This window comes from Fundulus heteroclitus, chromosome 18 (assembly GCF_011125445.2).
Source record: "Fundulus heteroclitus isolate FHET01 chromosome 18, MU-UCD_Fhet_4.1, whole genome shotgun sequence".
Taxonomy (NCBI): domain Eukaryota; kingdom Metazoa; phylum Chordata; class Actinopteri; order Cyprinodontiformes; family Fundulidae; genus Fundulus; species Fundulus heteroclitus.
In genome coordinates this window covers 8,054,755-8,071,557 of record NC_046378.1, presented here as the reverse complement: position 1 = coordinate 8,071,557, position 16,803 = coordinate 8,054,755, and the positions used below count along the sequence as shown (strand labels likewise).

The following is a 16,803-nucleotide window of genomic DNA, read 5'->3' as shown; positions in this document are numbered from 1 at the left end:
TAAAATTATCAGACAGCATGGGAGAAATTGACCCTGCTATACTGATGATACGCAGCCACATTTATCCACAAATCCGAATGAATCCAATCAGTTAGGTAGACTGCAGGCATGTCTTGAAAACATGAAAATGTGGATGACGTTTAACTATCTGCTTTTAAATTCAGACGAGACAGGAGCCCCTAAAAACAAACCGCTTAGTCAGTCACTTGTTCTTCATAGGCTCCAGTAACAAAGGCCCTTGATGTCCTTTTTGAAAAGGACATGTTATTTAAATGAGATTGCGACAAGTTTAACTCCCTCCGGCCAGTAGGTGATGCACATGCGCTCGACCTCTCAAATCTAACTAGTTTTAAGATCAAACAAAAAAAATACAACAGACACTTTTCCAAAGATGATACTACTTATTAAGGGATAAAAGTTATCCAAACCAACCAGGTCATATGTGAAAATGTAATCATCCCTTAGGATGCATCAGAACGTAATACTCCTCTCTTATTAAATCATGAGATTTGAAAAGTTCAATGTCAATAGCCACACCCAGGCTTGACATACCCACAAACTCAATAAATCACTTAAACAGAACACGCCTGACTACATGAAGTAGGCTAAAATCACTTAAAACGCAAAATACTATGGTCCGATTTAAAGGAATTTAAAAAATAAGGAGATAAAAAGGCATTAACATTTATTCTTAAGTCATTAATACCTATAAAGGGTTACAAAGCCATCCCCCAGACTTTGGGACAGCCAGATCAATACCTATAGTACTGTAGGCCTCAGTTGCCCCAGATGAGGCCATTGCTAATGATTCCACATTAAGAAAGAGACTGGGCATGGCGTCCACGGGAGAGTTTCAAGACATAAACCACCCATGTCTAAGAAGAACACAAAGGCCTCTCGCATTTAAAAAAAAAAAAACTTTCTGGAAGGTGTATGTCTTGTTACCTCCTGTGTGAGGCATAGGCTATGCACAAAGAACATCGTACCATGTAGTAAAACATGGTAGTAATATCATGTTCTGGAGCCTCGTGTACGAAAGAGTGTGCAGCTCTCATACTAAAGGTTGGCTTTAGCAAGGAATCTTGGAACTTACAGCGCACAAAAAAATCAGATGTACGAATCCATGTGTAGACGGGTCATCGTTGCCTTGATAAATCCCAATTTGCGTTGGATCGGACGCACCTGCACGAGTACCTAGAGCCGCCCTGTTCTCGCCACTAATTACATATGCTAATCAGTAAAAATACCCGGAAGTCACCAGCCACACATCCAAATAAATAGCTGTCACACAGTCCCCAAGACGCCTCTGGGGATGTTTGCAGTGAATCACAGCAAGCCGGCAGCTTCTTGAGTGACATCAGTGACTCATTAAAGAAACTGGCTGAAAATATAAAGTTTGTCTGACCCGTGATGTTCTGCAATGTTTATTTAATTCGAATGTCTCGGTCTGGCTGCTGTATTGAGCTCAACTATAGCTTGATGCTGATCATTGTAATGTATACTAAATCATTGTAATGCTGTGAATATGTCTCACACAATTCAATGAGGAAGTCTGGCCCCACACACACTATGTGGAGTCCTTTAAATCTTTAAGACGGGTCAGGATGAAAGAGCCACTGGCTGAGCTTTTTCTGACTTCTTCTCTACTAGAAAAAGCTGTAGCAGAATGTCCAGACAACAGTTCATGACTTCAAGCATGAGTGCATTGGGTTATGAAAGACAACAATGAGAATCACACAATCAAAAAAGTTCACATTTGGCTGGCTAAAAATAAAAATACATAAAAATTTTACACTGACCTAGTCAAAGTCTGAAATTAAATCCAATTGAGAGGATGTGGCTTTAAACAGGTCTTGTGTTTGAGAACCCTCCAGTGAGGTGAAATTTAAACCATTATGCACAGAAGAGCCAGTCACAATACGTAACAAGGGAAAGATAAACAATGTCTTGCCCGATATCACAAAAGCGTAATTGAAGTTTTTTCAGCCGAGGATGGCAGTCCAATAATTATGTTTGGGGAAATTACTTTATTGCACAGGCCAAGGTTGGTTTCAGCCGCTTTTCCCTTGATAAATGTAATTCTCCTTTGAAAACTGTATTTTGTGTTTGTTCATGTTTTCTTTTTCACACATTCAAATTTGTTTGAGAATATGATCTGTAAGTGTGACAAAAAAAAAAAGAGAGAGAGAGAGAGAGAGAGATGAAATCAGTAATGGGGCAATTATTTTTTTCACAATACTATAATTGTGGACTCTGTTGGGGTGGTGTGGCTTTTTTCTTAACCTTCTAGGAATCCAAGATAAAAACTAAACACACATTTCAGTAGTTTTAACTGGCCTTTTGTCTCCTACAAAGAGGGGGGGGACCAGTAGGTGCATGTAGGCAGCCTTTTTCCATTGGTAATTAAAGGATGGGTGCAATCAAGCAGTAGAAAGGTGAAGCAATGCTAATTTCCATATCTGCATATTACTCAACCCAATGTGAGGCAAAAGTATAGATTTAAATCCAACAGCAGTTTTTTTTTTACCCTTGAGTCTTTTGCATTTCCACTGGTTAGATTAGACAAATTAAAACCACTGAAGTATGAAAGTCTCTCCAGACCGGAGTTATGGGGCTGCAGAAAGAGTGTTTTTGGCTCCCTACCACCGAGCAGGACGGCTGACGCAATTTGTAGGATTGCCATGAGAAGGGGGCTACTAGTCCAATAAAGAGCATTTTGTCCGGTCCAAACACTTCTGATAACGTCACTGCAAGACTTTAAAACCCGGGTCATGTTTTAATTACATGCAAACTGGTCTGTCCGCCGTTACTTTTAAGATACAACATAGGCTACGCATTCAGACACAGATTATAAATACACCACCTTCCACACTTATTGGCAACCCTGGAAAATATGTGTCAAAATCTTGCAAAAACAATTATGTATCTTATCACGGTAGCATAATATCACACAGATTTATTTTCAAAAATCCAGCCTTTACTTTGAGTACATTGATTGGGTCAGAAAAAAACTGTTTTAGCAGAATTTCTTGTGGCACACTTATCAGCATCCATAGTTAAAAACAATATATACTTTTCCCCAAATAATTGCAGCACCTATGACATTTTAATCAGGAATCCATGACTGCCCTTTTCTTGGGTATATATATATATATATATATATATATATATATATATATATATATATATAGACTGCTGTTTCACTTTCTTATCTGTTTGCTATACTACTGACCTCCTACCAGGGGCAAGTACAGAGTTTACCGAAACTTTTTATTGATTAGTTATTGACGAACCTGGCTGGAAATTACGTTCCATTTACCTTGCGGTTCGGAGATTTTGTTTTGTCTTTTTCCCAAAGTGTTTTTTTTTTTACTTCGCCAAAGTGTCTCTCTTTCTGACTGACTGATGGATTTCCCATCAAAATGTCGCGTAGCTCTGATCAAGATAGAGCAAGGGTCTACCATGGTCGCAGCTACACAGTACAGCTGCACCAAACCACAAGTCGGCCTGCCCAGCCCCATTCACTTCGACCAGATCTAATAGGGCATTTCTCAAATGAAGTCAAATTACTAGATTTAGAACATTGCACTGTGCCTGCGTCGCTGCTATCTTGTCAGACTCAGAATCAGAATCAGAAACAAATTTATTGCCAAGTAGGTTTGGACTTACAAGGAATTTGACTTGGTGTTGGTGGTGCCGACAAAATAGATATATATATATACAGAATCTATAGCTATATACACAGTAGACTGTGCGTTAATGTAACACAGAAGGTCTGGAGATGCTACGTTGGTGTAGCTTGTAGGTACTGAAGGAGAGAGGGAGAGAGACAGTGTCTAGTGTCAAGGGTGGCTCTGGGCCTTGTTGATAAGGCTGGTAGCGAATGGGAAGAAACTGTTCTTGTGGCGTGAGGTTTTGGTCCTGATGGACCGCAGCCTCCCACCAGAGGGAAGTGTCTGAAATTGTTTGTGGTTAAACAGACAGAGCGGTAACACTTGAAAAGTTTACTTGTATGAGTCAAACAGTGAACAGATCGGTCCTGAATATCACTTCAACAGACATAGTATGGCAACAACAAAACACAACTGCATTGGTATTTGTCAGAGTCACTCTCAATATGATGATTGTGACCATATTGACTTTTTTTTCCATTGATTTTCCAAAAACCCCAAGGATTGGCCAAAAATGTACAATACGAGCCTGTAACCGAGAAGACTTTACTATACAATCTAACCAAAGAAACCTATGTGCTCTCTACATTTCCTCGGTGGTATGGAGTCGAAACTTGAATGTCCATACCAAATACCAGCGTCTGCAGCATCTGCGCAGGTAAGCTACGTTTATAAGGCTTTTTCTCAGCAGAATAAAATCATCATTCAATCCATGAGCGGTGTTCATGTGAGATTCAGTGTTGTCTGGTCCGCTTATTGTAAGTGACTTTGGTCTTGTTTCTCTAAAGTCACTATATAATAATTTCAAAAACAGGCCTGTAATAATACATATATGTTTTCTTAGTATTAGTTGTAATTCTACGTGATCAGCTGGTTTCTTCCATGCATTTGATCCATTGTGCGAGAGGAGATTACCAATACTGCTTTCTTTCCACTCATTTTGAGGCCTCAACATTTCAACCAACGTTTGAGCTGTTCTGTGCTGGGTTTCTTGATTAAAGCAGGTTGAAATGAAGCTCCTGGGATGTTGTCATCTCCCAAAATGATTAGTAGTTGTTGCCATTGTAGTTTGCACTTTTATTGTCCGACCTTCCAGGAAAGCATTTTGTATGTGTCATGGTCAGTTTTTGCCTACCTCACCCTGGACATTTTCCGCCACCTTCCTCCTCCCATACATCCTGATTCCACTCTCCTCCGATCACCTCCACCTTTTGTCACTAATCAAGGGAAATCTCCCCACCTGTCAATCAACGTACTTAAGGACTGCCAGCCCTTCATCGCTGGTTCGTCTGCAGTCTTCCCTCCACCGAACCCCTCCTTCGTAAGCTCAATTTGGATCCCGCTCTAAGTCCGGTTCAGGTCCCGTCCCGAAGTTCTCCTGCCAGCCTTGGGTTCCGTCCCAATTTTGGTTTCTTCCAAAATTATCCAAAATGTTCTTCCAACACTTTCCAGGGCCTATCTTCTTCCTTTCCACACGATGGTGTTTGTTTGTGGTTTTAATGGAGCAAAATATAAAAAAAAGGTTCAAAGGATATTAATACTTCTTCCAATGTACTGCAATTAGGACATGACAGAGGCCAAACCCTAGCAGCTCTTTAAAATGAGAACGACAGGAGGACAAACAGAGCAGCTGTGTGTTAATCTTTGTTAGTCAGGAAATCTCTTCAAGAAAACAGCCCCTCGCCTAAATGAATTCATATCTACTGTCGGAGCAATAAAACGTTTAAAACCCACCATAAACAGGAGGAGGAGGATGGCAACGGGGCTAAAAAGCCTCCCATGCTCACAGTTAGACAAAAAGTCTTCATAACGACCATTTATTCCTAAGCGTTTTCCACATCTTCTCCACAGATCCCAATAAAAGTGCAGGGTTCTGTATATTTAGCAGCATTAATAAAAGGGTTAGTTAAGCTATTAAAAGGCACGAGGGAATTAATATTATCAATTATGTTAATAATAGTAATATATAATATATAAATGAATTTTAAAGTCACCCATGCGAAAGCTTCTGTTTTCCTTTTAGGTTTTTCTTCTTTATTTTCTAAAAATGTGTATCTTCGCCTTTGCACTTCTTATCTGTAATCACCATTCCTATGGAAACCATTAATTCACTCTTCATCCATGCATGCTGTCGCTACCTTTCCTAAAATTACACATTTTGAGTCTTTCCCATAGCCCGCGGTGTTTCCTAAAAACTCCAAAATAACTCTTGTTTGTTCATCAGCGCTCTCTGGCCGTCTCATTCGTCCCTGGCCTCCTTCAGCTGTGAGCTCGCTGGGGGTTGCATTATTGATAGGCATCTCTATCTGTGGCTTCTGCTCCTTCTCCCACTCCTCCTACCTTCTCTGTTCTCTCCCTCCTATCGCTCGCTCAGCATGTGCTGCGCCTGATGCAGCTTGGCAGGTACTTAGGCTGACATCAATCTTTCATAAAAACGCAACACACACACACATGTATGTAGAAATTGTGCTTATACACACAGCAGCCTTCCTAAAATGTTTGTGCATGGTGCGCATAGGAGCAGAGGGGGGGCCGTCAGGGGGTGGGCTATAAAAATAACTTTTCCTTCCTTCCTCCTGCTTTCCTTTTCACCTCTCCGTGTCCATCTTGAAGGGCTGTAGACAAACGTTAAAGGCCAACGGCTGCTTTTTAAATCAAAAGAACCGCACCAAAAACAATGGTGAGTGAGAGCAGAACAAACGGCGAAGACGCACCCAGCGAAGAACGGAGACTCTCGAAAAAGTCTGACATTCAACTTAACACAGCCGCAATGCATCTCTGTTCGCACAAAAGCTTTCAAGGCCTGGGATTTCAAACAGTGGAAGAAAGAAAGAGAAAGAAAAAAAAAAAAAAACGAAGAGCGAACCATCAAGTGAAATCGCTGACCTACATTGCGGCATATTTAGTGTTTCTGTTTCTCGCCGCCCTTCTTCTGTTCGCCGTCAGAGCGGGTTTCGGCTGATAGCGCTGCAGACAGATGGCGAGATATAAAAAGGAGTGGAGAAAAGCACGAGGACGCTGCGATGCTGATTGACCCGACGGAGCGGCGGGGGGAGCGAAGAGGAAGATGAAGGCTATCTGAAGGGCTGACACCCGTTTAACACACCAAGCCAACACCTCTCGTTATAAAACTAGGAAAGGCTGACTCGCATAGTCTGAACCCTTTATTTGAACAATGCAGGTATGTGCTTGATAAAAAAAAATCTGTAGCCTCCTTAAGGGAAACACTCCAGCTGGTGCCTTCTTGGTGTATGTGTGGGAGATGAATTAGATAAAGACCCAATGATCCGGCAAGGAACAGCTGCAGTGAGCCTGGGCTGATAATGAAATCAAAGGGTCATCCTTTTGTAGGACATTGTGCTTCCGACTTGTCAGGTTCAAGAGCCTCCTGAAGCTTAAATGGGCGGTAACAACACAATTAGCATTTCCCCTTGAACACGAGCGGGGCGGCTGCTCGGCATATCCATATGTCTAGAAATGTCACGGTATTGATTTGGCTTCTGTTTTCAATAACATGTTTGAAAACTGCCCAGCTGTTTAAGCATGCGCATGCTGCAGTTATTGCCTTTGGCTGATTTCAAGCAGGCAAAAAAAACATCAAGAAAGCACCATGTGTTTGTCGTATCCAGCTATAGCCTCACAAATAATGTAACACATGTCCACGACTCTAACTAAACTGAAAGACTGTCAGTTGTAGAGAACAAAGAAATGGACACATTTTAACTCTATGCAGAGATATGATTAACAAAACAAGTTTAAGGATATTTGTGTGTACACAATACGTTTTGGAGTTAAAGGGGACATATCATGCCTCTAATTCCCATTTAAATCATTCAGTTTTGGTCTACATAAAGTGGAACCATACCAAATTTACATGGGACATTTTTTGACCAATCTGTTTTATTTGATTGAATCTGACTTTGTAAAGTTCCTTTGAGATTACATGTGTTTTGATTTGCCACTATATAAATGAAATCTAATGGAACTGAAATGAACTGCAATATCCTGTGGCGATGCTCTCCCAATTTATTTTAGAGGTTCTGAAGTTGAAAACTGATCTATAATCTGTCCAGCATAATCTGGGCCTTCCTCAAGGTCTCTTAAGTAGAACATTGCTGGAAAAACTTGAAAAAGGAGGCGCCCAGGAGGCAACCCGATTAGACGTCCGAACCTCATCGGCTGACTCCTTTCGATGCGCAGGAGCAGCGGCTCTACAACGAGCCTTCTTCATATTCATAAACTTAAAAGTGGACAAGGATTTCAATAACTTGATGTGCAATCCAGGCAAACACATGCACAAAAAAAAGCGTGCCACTTTCGACATGAACAGATACCTATGAATGGAAGACATTTGACCATACGGACCGGTAGAGATGGGGTTCCAGATTGTAGATGAGCTCTGTCCACAGAGCTGCTCAAGGTTTGATCCCAGTTAATATTAGGACATGTGCACCTATGCTGAACACCAGCCGCAACTCCATATAAAGTCTTTTGTCTGTCTACAGTCTGACGTAACAATAACCAGGCTCCACCGTAGAGTACACCAGATACAGTTGGAGGAGACAGGATATTAAGCCCTGTCTTTAAATAACAGCATCAAAATGGATGATTATTTATTTAATTTATTTTCTATGTTAAAATCTACTGATGAGTAAATCTGCTCTATTAGAGCTTTCATAGCATCCTGGTTTTTGTTGTGCGCTGAAATTTGACTAAATGCAGTGGGTGGATGTGACTTGGGGTTAGACAAAGGAGTGAAGATTTTTTTTGAAAGACAGGTGCAAGCACAACGCAGGTGGCTGGCGCGCTCATTCAGGGCTGGAGTGAAGGCAATGAACCTGCGAGGCTGAATTATGGCCCTGTTCCCTTGAGCCAGCTGCCAAGGGTGGGATTTTATAGCGCTGATCAAACATCAGCTTCACGCTGAAGACATCATTATGAAGCCATACACCGAGTGGAGGGTAGAGATGGGGTCAAACACAAATGCAGGCAAGACGCAACGCTTTAGAAGACGTCATGTAACTTCCTCCCTTTGCCCCTAGACACTACTCGTATGGTTCTGTTCTTTATCAATTAGATGGTTCTATTTCTAGATAAAAGCAGGCCCTGCTCATGACTGAGTTACTTCCTTTCCACCTTCTGTCTTTTCTCCAGTCTGTATTATCCCTCTTGTCGGTACTTTTAAGTATTTTCCATCACTCCCTCATTCAATTTGTCAGTGTTCCATCACTTCTTGGAAAACATCTCCCTCACTCCACAGTATGTTTTCCTTCCTTCCTGATTTTTCTCCAGTTCATATTTTCCCTGTGCTAAACTATGTCACTGTAGTATTGATTCTCCCATTCCTCCTGCTGCCAGGTTTTTTTGTTTCAAACAGGCATTAACCATGTGTCTTACTGTTTACTTAGCAAAAATCAAAAGTCCAACACTCAACACAGTATAACGGGCACCTATATTTGACTATGATATGTATTTGTCATGACATTGTTTCAATAAAAAATATGAGTTTGTCGTTAAGACGTTTTGTTGATGATGAGCAGGTTGCACATCCCATATATTATAAAATACTTAGGGCCTATAGCAACCTGTGCCAGACGTTAGAATGGGGTTAAAGGGGCAGTAGCCCAGGGCTCCATGTTTTTTGGGGGCCCCAAAGATCTCCTTTAAATGAATGCCTGTTTTACAAACATTTTACTATATGCAAAACTAATAATCCATATAAGGTGAGGTGTTTTAACATGGTTGGATTATTATGAATTTTAAAAATAACCAACAATTTAAACTGTTTTTCAAACAAGTCCAGTGCAAAAATATAAATAAATGTTCAGGTAAGGCACCAAAATCGCACTCCCAAATGAATATCACTTTCATTCATATTTGCGATTGTATGGCCAATTCTAAGAGTGTGGTGTAATCTGATAGAGAATTTGTTGAGGAAGCTAAAGATTGCCTAAAATGGCCAAGAACCCTTCCAACCTCACAGAGTTGGAGCTTATCAACAAAGATTACTCATCAAAACACCAGAAGAAACATGCAAAAAACTAAACAATCAGCTATATAAACTAATTGCCAATAAAAAGTAAATAAAGACATCTTAACATTTTATCCAACATTGACAGTCTTTTTACATAGTTTTGTTATCTTTGCACATATGTCTGGCTCATCTCCTGTCAGAACCAAATGTCTTGCTTGCATAAACATGATCATTTTCTTCTCATGCGGAGAGATACAAGCTGTACAGCTTCCTGTCTCACGTGCTGACAATATTTTAAAGTTTGACTGAAAGAAAAGTACTTTTAAGCATTCAGTATTCCCTTCTTTTCCATTAATACTTGAAGCTTAATTCTGAGAACCATCCATAAAGCCACCAGGCTTTTTTTTATTTAGAGTAGCTTGGGAATATTTTTTTAAGAGAAACAATCAAATATGAAAAACTTCTCTACATCCATTAAGACGTCCATTAAGAAAAATGGCTTGGATTACGATGAACACTGAATATGCTTGGAGGAGAACTCATTAGGAGTTGATGATTTGCAGCTGTGGCACCTGCAGATAGCTGTATTTAAGAATCACGTGTTGGCTCCACCTGCAGTTGTGGCAGTAACCATGGGAGGCGTTTGGATTCTGATCTTGTGTGCAGTGGCTGTTTGGCCTGAAGGTTTGTGTGGTTTTTTTTTTCCTTTGGGAGTTCATTGCAAAAATGATTACCTTAATGCTTTATATTGGGTTAACTTAAGATAGTGACATTTGAGCAGTCTGTGTGGTCTTGGAAGGTTGATAATTGTTTAGAGTTTATTTATTTAAAATGTGACAATGACATGGTCACAACAAGGTTCAACATGTAAAGCTGCTGAGTTTAGCGCCGCAGGCTAATTTTAATTTGCAGTCCTATGGCTAGTTGATGATAAAGCATGGACCAAATGCAGCATTTATACAAGGAATGTTAAAATTTACTTTTTTTTTTTTTTATTAAAGTTTTCAGTGTTCCCGGTGTGGCACTCTCTTGGAGACTAACTCCTTTTTCTAAAGGAAACCTTTAGACCTCTGCTGTGGCATCGTGTGCTGGCAAATTCTTAACTTGGCTACATTCTTGCAGAGGAGCTGGAGCCAGTCCATGGAGTTTTGTGCACCAGTATATCATCAAACTTAATCACATTGTCATGACTAAACCTATTTTTTTTTTTTTTCCCCAAGAGTTTTGAGTTTGTTCATCTAGTCTCTCAACTGCTCGTGATGTTTTACAGGTTTGTGAGGTTATGAAAATCTTAAGGGAAAACAAACACAAGATTCTATTCTGTCAACAGGATCTTGCATGCCACTTGACCAGACTGGAGGAATACACCAGGAGAAGCTGAAGACTATTAACTGTAAGAACCTAATAAAGGGGGGGCAGCGATCACAGGGAGAAGAGATATGAGACTATTGTGGCTTTCTGTTTTTGCAGTCTGGTCCCAAAATGGAATTTCTCTGAGGAACCAAATGGCTTAACTCCAGTCAGTGGATTCCATGTTGACTCATACTTTAAATGAAGGTAAGTTTCTGTAGTGTTTTTTCTTTTTCTGTAAACTTAGTTTAGCTGTAAATAAGACTAAGTAGAAACATAACTAATCTCTTTTGTTTTTTATTTGTATAAAAGCCCTACTGGAAACCAATGATGTGTCAAGTGACGCCGCCCACAATGTGTCAAGTGACGCCGCCCACAATGTGTCAAGTGACGCCGCCCACAATGTGTCAAGTGACGCCGCCCACAATGTGTCAAGTGACGCCGCCCACAATGTGTCAAGTGACGCCGCCCACAATGTGTCAAGTGACGCCGCCCACAATGTGTCAAGTGACGCCGCCCACAATGTGTCAAGTGACGCCGCCCACAATGTGTCAAGTGACGCCGCCCACAATGTGTCAAGTGACGCCGCCCACAATGTGTCAAGTGACGCCGCCCACAATGTGTCAAGTGACGCCGCCCACAATGTGTCAAGTGACGCCGCCCACAATGTGTCAAGTGACGCCGCCCACAATGTGTCAAGTGACGCCGCCCACAATGTGTCAAGTGACGCCGCCCACAATGTGTCAAGTGACGCCGCCCACAATGTGTCAAGTGACGCCGCCCACAATGTGTCAAGTGACGCCGCCCACAATGTGTCAAGTGACGCCGCCCACAATGTGTCAAGTGACGCCGCCCACAATGTGTCAAGTGACGCCGCCCACAATGTGTCAAGTGACGCCGCCCACAATGTGTCAAGTGACGCCGCCCACAATGTGTCAAGTGACGCCGCCCACAATGTGTCAAGTGACGCCGCCCACAATGTGTCAAGTGACGCCGCCCACAATGTGTCAAGTGACGCCGCCCACAATGTGTCAAGTGACGCCGCCCACAATGTGTCAAGTGACGCCGCCCACAATGTGTCAAGTGACGCCGCCCACAATGTGTCAAGTGACGCCGCCCACAATGTGTCAAGTGACGCCGCCCACAATGTGTCAAGTGACGCCGCCCACAATGTGTCAAGTGACGCCGCCCACAATGTGTCAAGTGACGCCGCCCACAATGTGTCAAGTGACGCCGCCCACAATGTGTCAAGTGACGCCGCCCACAATGTGTCAAGTGACGCCGCCCACAATGTGTCAAGTGACGCCGCCCACAATGTGTCAAGTGACGCCGCCCACAATGTGTCAAGTGACGCCGCCCACAATGTGTCAAGTGACGCCGCCCACAATGTGTCAAGTGACGCCGCCCACAATGTGTCAAGTGACGCCGCCCACAATGTGTCAAGTGACGCCGCCCACAATGTGTCAAGTGACGCCGCCCACAATGTGTCAAGTGACGCCGCCCACAATGTGTCAAGTGACGCCGCCCACAATGTGTCAAGTGACGCCGCCCACAATGTGTCAAGTGACGCCGCCCCCACAATGTGTCAAGTGACGCCGCCCACAATGTGTCAAGTGACGCCGCCCACAATGTGTCAAGTGACGCCGCCCACAATGTGTCAAGTGACGCCGCCCACAATGTGTCAAGTGACGCCGCCCACAATGTGTCAAGTGACGCCGCCCACAATGTGTCAAGTGACGCCGCCCACAATGTGTCAAGTGACGCCGCCCACAATGTGTCAAGTGACGCCGCCCACAATGTGTCAAGTGACGCCGCCACAATGTGTCAAGTGACGCCGCCCACAATGTGTCAAGTGACGCCGCCCACAATGTGTCAAGTGACGCCGCCCACAATGTGTCAAGTGACGCCGCCCACAATGTGTCAAGTGACGCCGCCCACAATGTGTCAAGTGACGCCGCCCACAATGTGTCAAGTGACGCCGCCCACAATGTGTCAAGTGACGCCGCCCACAATGTGTCAAGTGACGCCGCCCACAATGTGTCAAGTGACGCCGCCCACAATGTGTCAAGTGACGCCGCCCACAATGTGTCAAGTGACGCCGCCCACAATGTGTCAAGTGACGCCGCCCACAATGTGTCAAGTGACGCCGCCCACAATGTGTCAAGTGACGCCGCCCACAATGTGTCAAGTGACGCCGCCCACAATGTGTCAAGTGACGCCGCCCACAATGTGTCAAGTGACGCCGCCCACAATGTGTCAAGTGACGCCGCCCACAATGTGTCAAGTGACGCCGCCCACAATGTGTCAAGTGACGCCGCCCACAATGTGTCAAGTGACGCCGCCCACAATGTGTCAAGTGACGCCGCCCACAATGTGTCAAGTGACGCCGCCCACAATGTGTCAAGTGACGCCGCCCACAATGTGTCAAGTGACGCCGCCCACAATGTGTCAAGTGACGCCGCCCACAATGTGTCAAGTGACGCCGCCCACAATGTGTCAAGTGACGCCGCCCACAATGTGTCAAGTGACGCCGCCCACAATGTGTCAAGTGACGCCGCCCACAATGTGTCAAGTGACGCCGCCCACAATGTGTCAAGTGACGCCGCCCACAATGTGTCAAGTGACGCCGCCCACAATGTGTCAAGTGACGCCGCCCACAATGTGTCAAGTGACGCCGCCCACAATGTGTCAAGTGACGCCGCCCACAATGTGTCAAGTGACGCCGCCCACAATGTGTCAAGTGACGCCGCCCACAATGTGTCAAGTGACGCCGCCCACAATGTGTCAAGTGACGCCGCCCACAATGTGTCAAGTGACGCCGCCCACAATGTGTCAAGTGACGCCGCCCACAATGTGTCAAGTGACGCCGCCCACAATGTGTCAAGTGACGCCGCCCACAATGTGTCAAGTGACGCCGCCCACAATGTGTCAAGTGACGCCGCCCACAATGTGTCAAGTGACGCCGCCCACAATGTGTCAAGTGACGCCGCCCACAATGTGTCAAGTGACGCCGCCCACAATGTGTCAAGTGACGCCGCCCACAATGTGTCAATCTCTGCTTGAGCAATTCTTAAATAAAATTGTTGATGGGAAATATCTTGTGTGGTCTGTAAATGCAGTCTGAGCTTTAAAGCTTGGAGCAAAGGTAAAATGCGTTCTTTATAACATTCTCATCCAGCAAGAGAAAATAACTGTTTTAAGGACTTTTGGATGCAAACTGGTTCAATGCTAAAGCTGAGGCAGCTCTAGGTCATTAACATGACCAGAGTTAAGACTGTAGTTTGGTCTTTATCAAACTAAAACATTAACACCTTTTAATTTTGTCAATGTATTGTTGGCGCAATATCGTTCTCTCTGACATGATTCTGCCATGGCAACAAGTTGAGCAGTCTGGTATTGACAAGTCAGGATAAGATTCTATAATTTTGAGCTTGCACAGTGTGCCACACTCTTAAACTTGATGCTTTCCCTTACTGGATGCATCAACCTCAGGGAGGCATGGTTTTCTGGCATTAATGTATCCCCCATCATACCATTCCAACAGTTTATTCTTTTTAATGAGATTTCCAAAAGAACTGATCAGTTTTTGCTGACTAGAAGCATAGCCCTCCCCACGTTAGTGCACTGGTGGTTGCTCATGAAAGAGCACCAACTTTTACTGTTAACACTATATTGAAACAATGGCATGGTAGAAGCTTCTATTTTGTGTAGTTTCCTGAAAACCAACTGAATCCATGCCCTACCTCTGCAGATAGCCTCACTACCAGGTAATATGTTGTCCCATTGTTAATGTATAATGCATCCCTTTTATAAAAACTCTTAGCTGACTTTCAGCTTCACCTAACTACTGCTGTGAGTTGTGACTGAAGTAGAATTTAATCCATGATGTCCTGTATGTTAACTGAAAGCAACTGTCAATTTCCAGAAGATCATGGGATAGTTGACCCTTGTGAGTCTCTCATGAGCCAGGTACATCCTGGACAGGTTGGTGGTACATAACAGAGCACTACACATATTCAAATGTTCAACTAATTATCTGTATGAGTCTGCAAACAATTTAACTTATTTGAATGTTGATCATGTTTGCACCTTAAGGAGAAGGGTTAACTTCAATATTTTCAGGTTTGAATAGAGGGTTGACATTAACCCTGTTTTATCTTCAGCAGCTTCTTTGTTTGATTTGCTTAATGCTCAATTCGTTGGCCTTTCTGAAATAGGTTTTAATGTCGTTAAATAAAATATAAACTGACTGTCTCAACAGCCAGTCACTAAACTCTTGAAATGAAACAATCAGAAGCACTGCTGAATATTTGATATCCATGGACAAGGGAAATTTAAACGGAAATGTGGAGCCATCAAAGTTATCAGTGAATAAAAGCTACGAAGAAACAGTGGCACATTATCGCCTTTATAAATTAGGCTGTCAACAGTATGGCTGTAAAGTGACATCTTAACGCACGCAGTATAATGTGATGTCATGGACACAATCAAAGCACACTCTGACATAATAATAAATCGATACACTTGACATGCATCTATTCTACAGCCTCTGTGTTTTTGTGTCAGAGCTGTTCATAACATATGCCTTTGCTCGTCCTAAAAGTGGGTGAAAAACCTACTTTAGTTTGCAAATTATATCAAGTGAGGGGATGATTTCTCTGTTTGTCAGCTAACTGCATATAAAATAAGCTTTAAAATGCTTTGATCACAGTATATGTGATATGTACTAGACTTGGTCATGCTGGCAGTGCTTATTACTGCCTCTCTCTGAGCATTCAATGACAAAACCAAAAACAGAAAGTAAGAAGAAAAACAGACAAATTAGTATTAAAAGACAATTGTCTTTTTCAAGTTTAAGGTATCTTAAAGCTGTTTGAACAAGTTCTGGAGCTTGTATGATTTTCTAAGGTTTTCAGCTAAAGCATCTACTATAAAGTTTAGTGGAGGATTGTCACAAGGGTCAAACCGCATTTGCCAGCACATTAATTATGAGTGTGTCCTGATCCCACATGTCCTATTCCATATCATATCATGTTTCCTCCTCAATGGAGCAACACGTTCAACACGGCCAGAACATGTGGTAATCGGGAGAAACTTTAAAAGCTAGCCACCTCAACGACAAGAGATGTGCAAACTTCACCAAGGGTCAAATTGTGCTGTCTCCTTAAACTGACTGATCAGCTTTGCCAGTGAGATTGCTGCAACAGCCTTCATTTTGTTTTTGTCAACACTGCCTGTTTCTCAGGAAAATCCTATGTATCTGCTGTTACATTTATACATGGTGCTAGTTATAATCCAAAGAGATTTTAAGCACAGACGCCTGTTACCTGTTCTACCTTCACAGAGGAGCCAAGGGATCATAACAGGGACTCGGACATATGTTGTAAAAACTGTGTTATTCTGTTGACTTGGAACTGGATATAAACAGATATGGAAGAGAGATTCTGGAGTGAGTTAGATGAAGTGATGCAGAATGTCGCTAGAAATGAGAGCGGTGATTGGTCCAGATTACAATGGTAACGTTGGAGCAGGAAACAGAGGTGAGGAAGTGATGGGTGGGCTGGTATCCAGAACTAACCTGACTCTAGCCATATGGATGTCGCTCCGCCTAGCTCCACTCACATCCATCTGAGACCCCTCCATAGGAAATTCCTTTTTTGAAGGCTGGGCCTTATCAAAAATCCTTGCATATGATTGGATAAGCCACTTGTCTGTCATCTGTATCAACCACTCACACCGAAGCTAACCCGTGACGCTGTGAGAGCGACGCAGGAAAAAACAAACCTTTTTTTTTATTTTTTTATGTGT

General features: G+C 43.0%; 1 protein-coding gene and 1 long non-coding RNA gene across 4 annotated transcripts in view; one reads left to right on the top strand and one right to left on the bottom strand.

Annotated features, from left to right (window-relative positions):
• ankrd13b (ankyrin repeat domain 13B) overlaps positions 1-16,803 on the bottom strand; it is an 80,070-nt gene that overhangs the window by 54,348 nt on the left and 8,919 nt on the right. The window lies entirely within an intron of this gene.
• LOC118566666 lies at positions 10,230-11,404 on the top strand. Its single transcript, XR_004933196.1, has 4 exons — positions 10,230-10,329; positions 10,976-11,038; positions 11,116-11,202; positions 11,308-11,404. It is a non-coding gene; the product is annotated as an uncharacterized LOC118566666 (long non-coding RNA).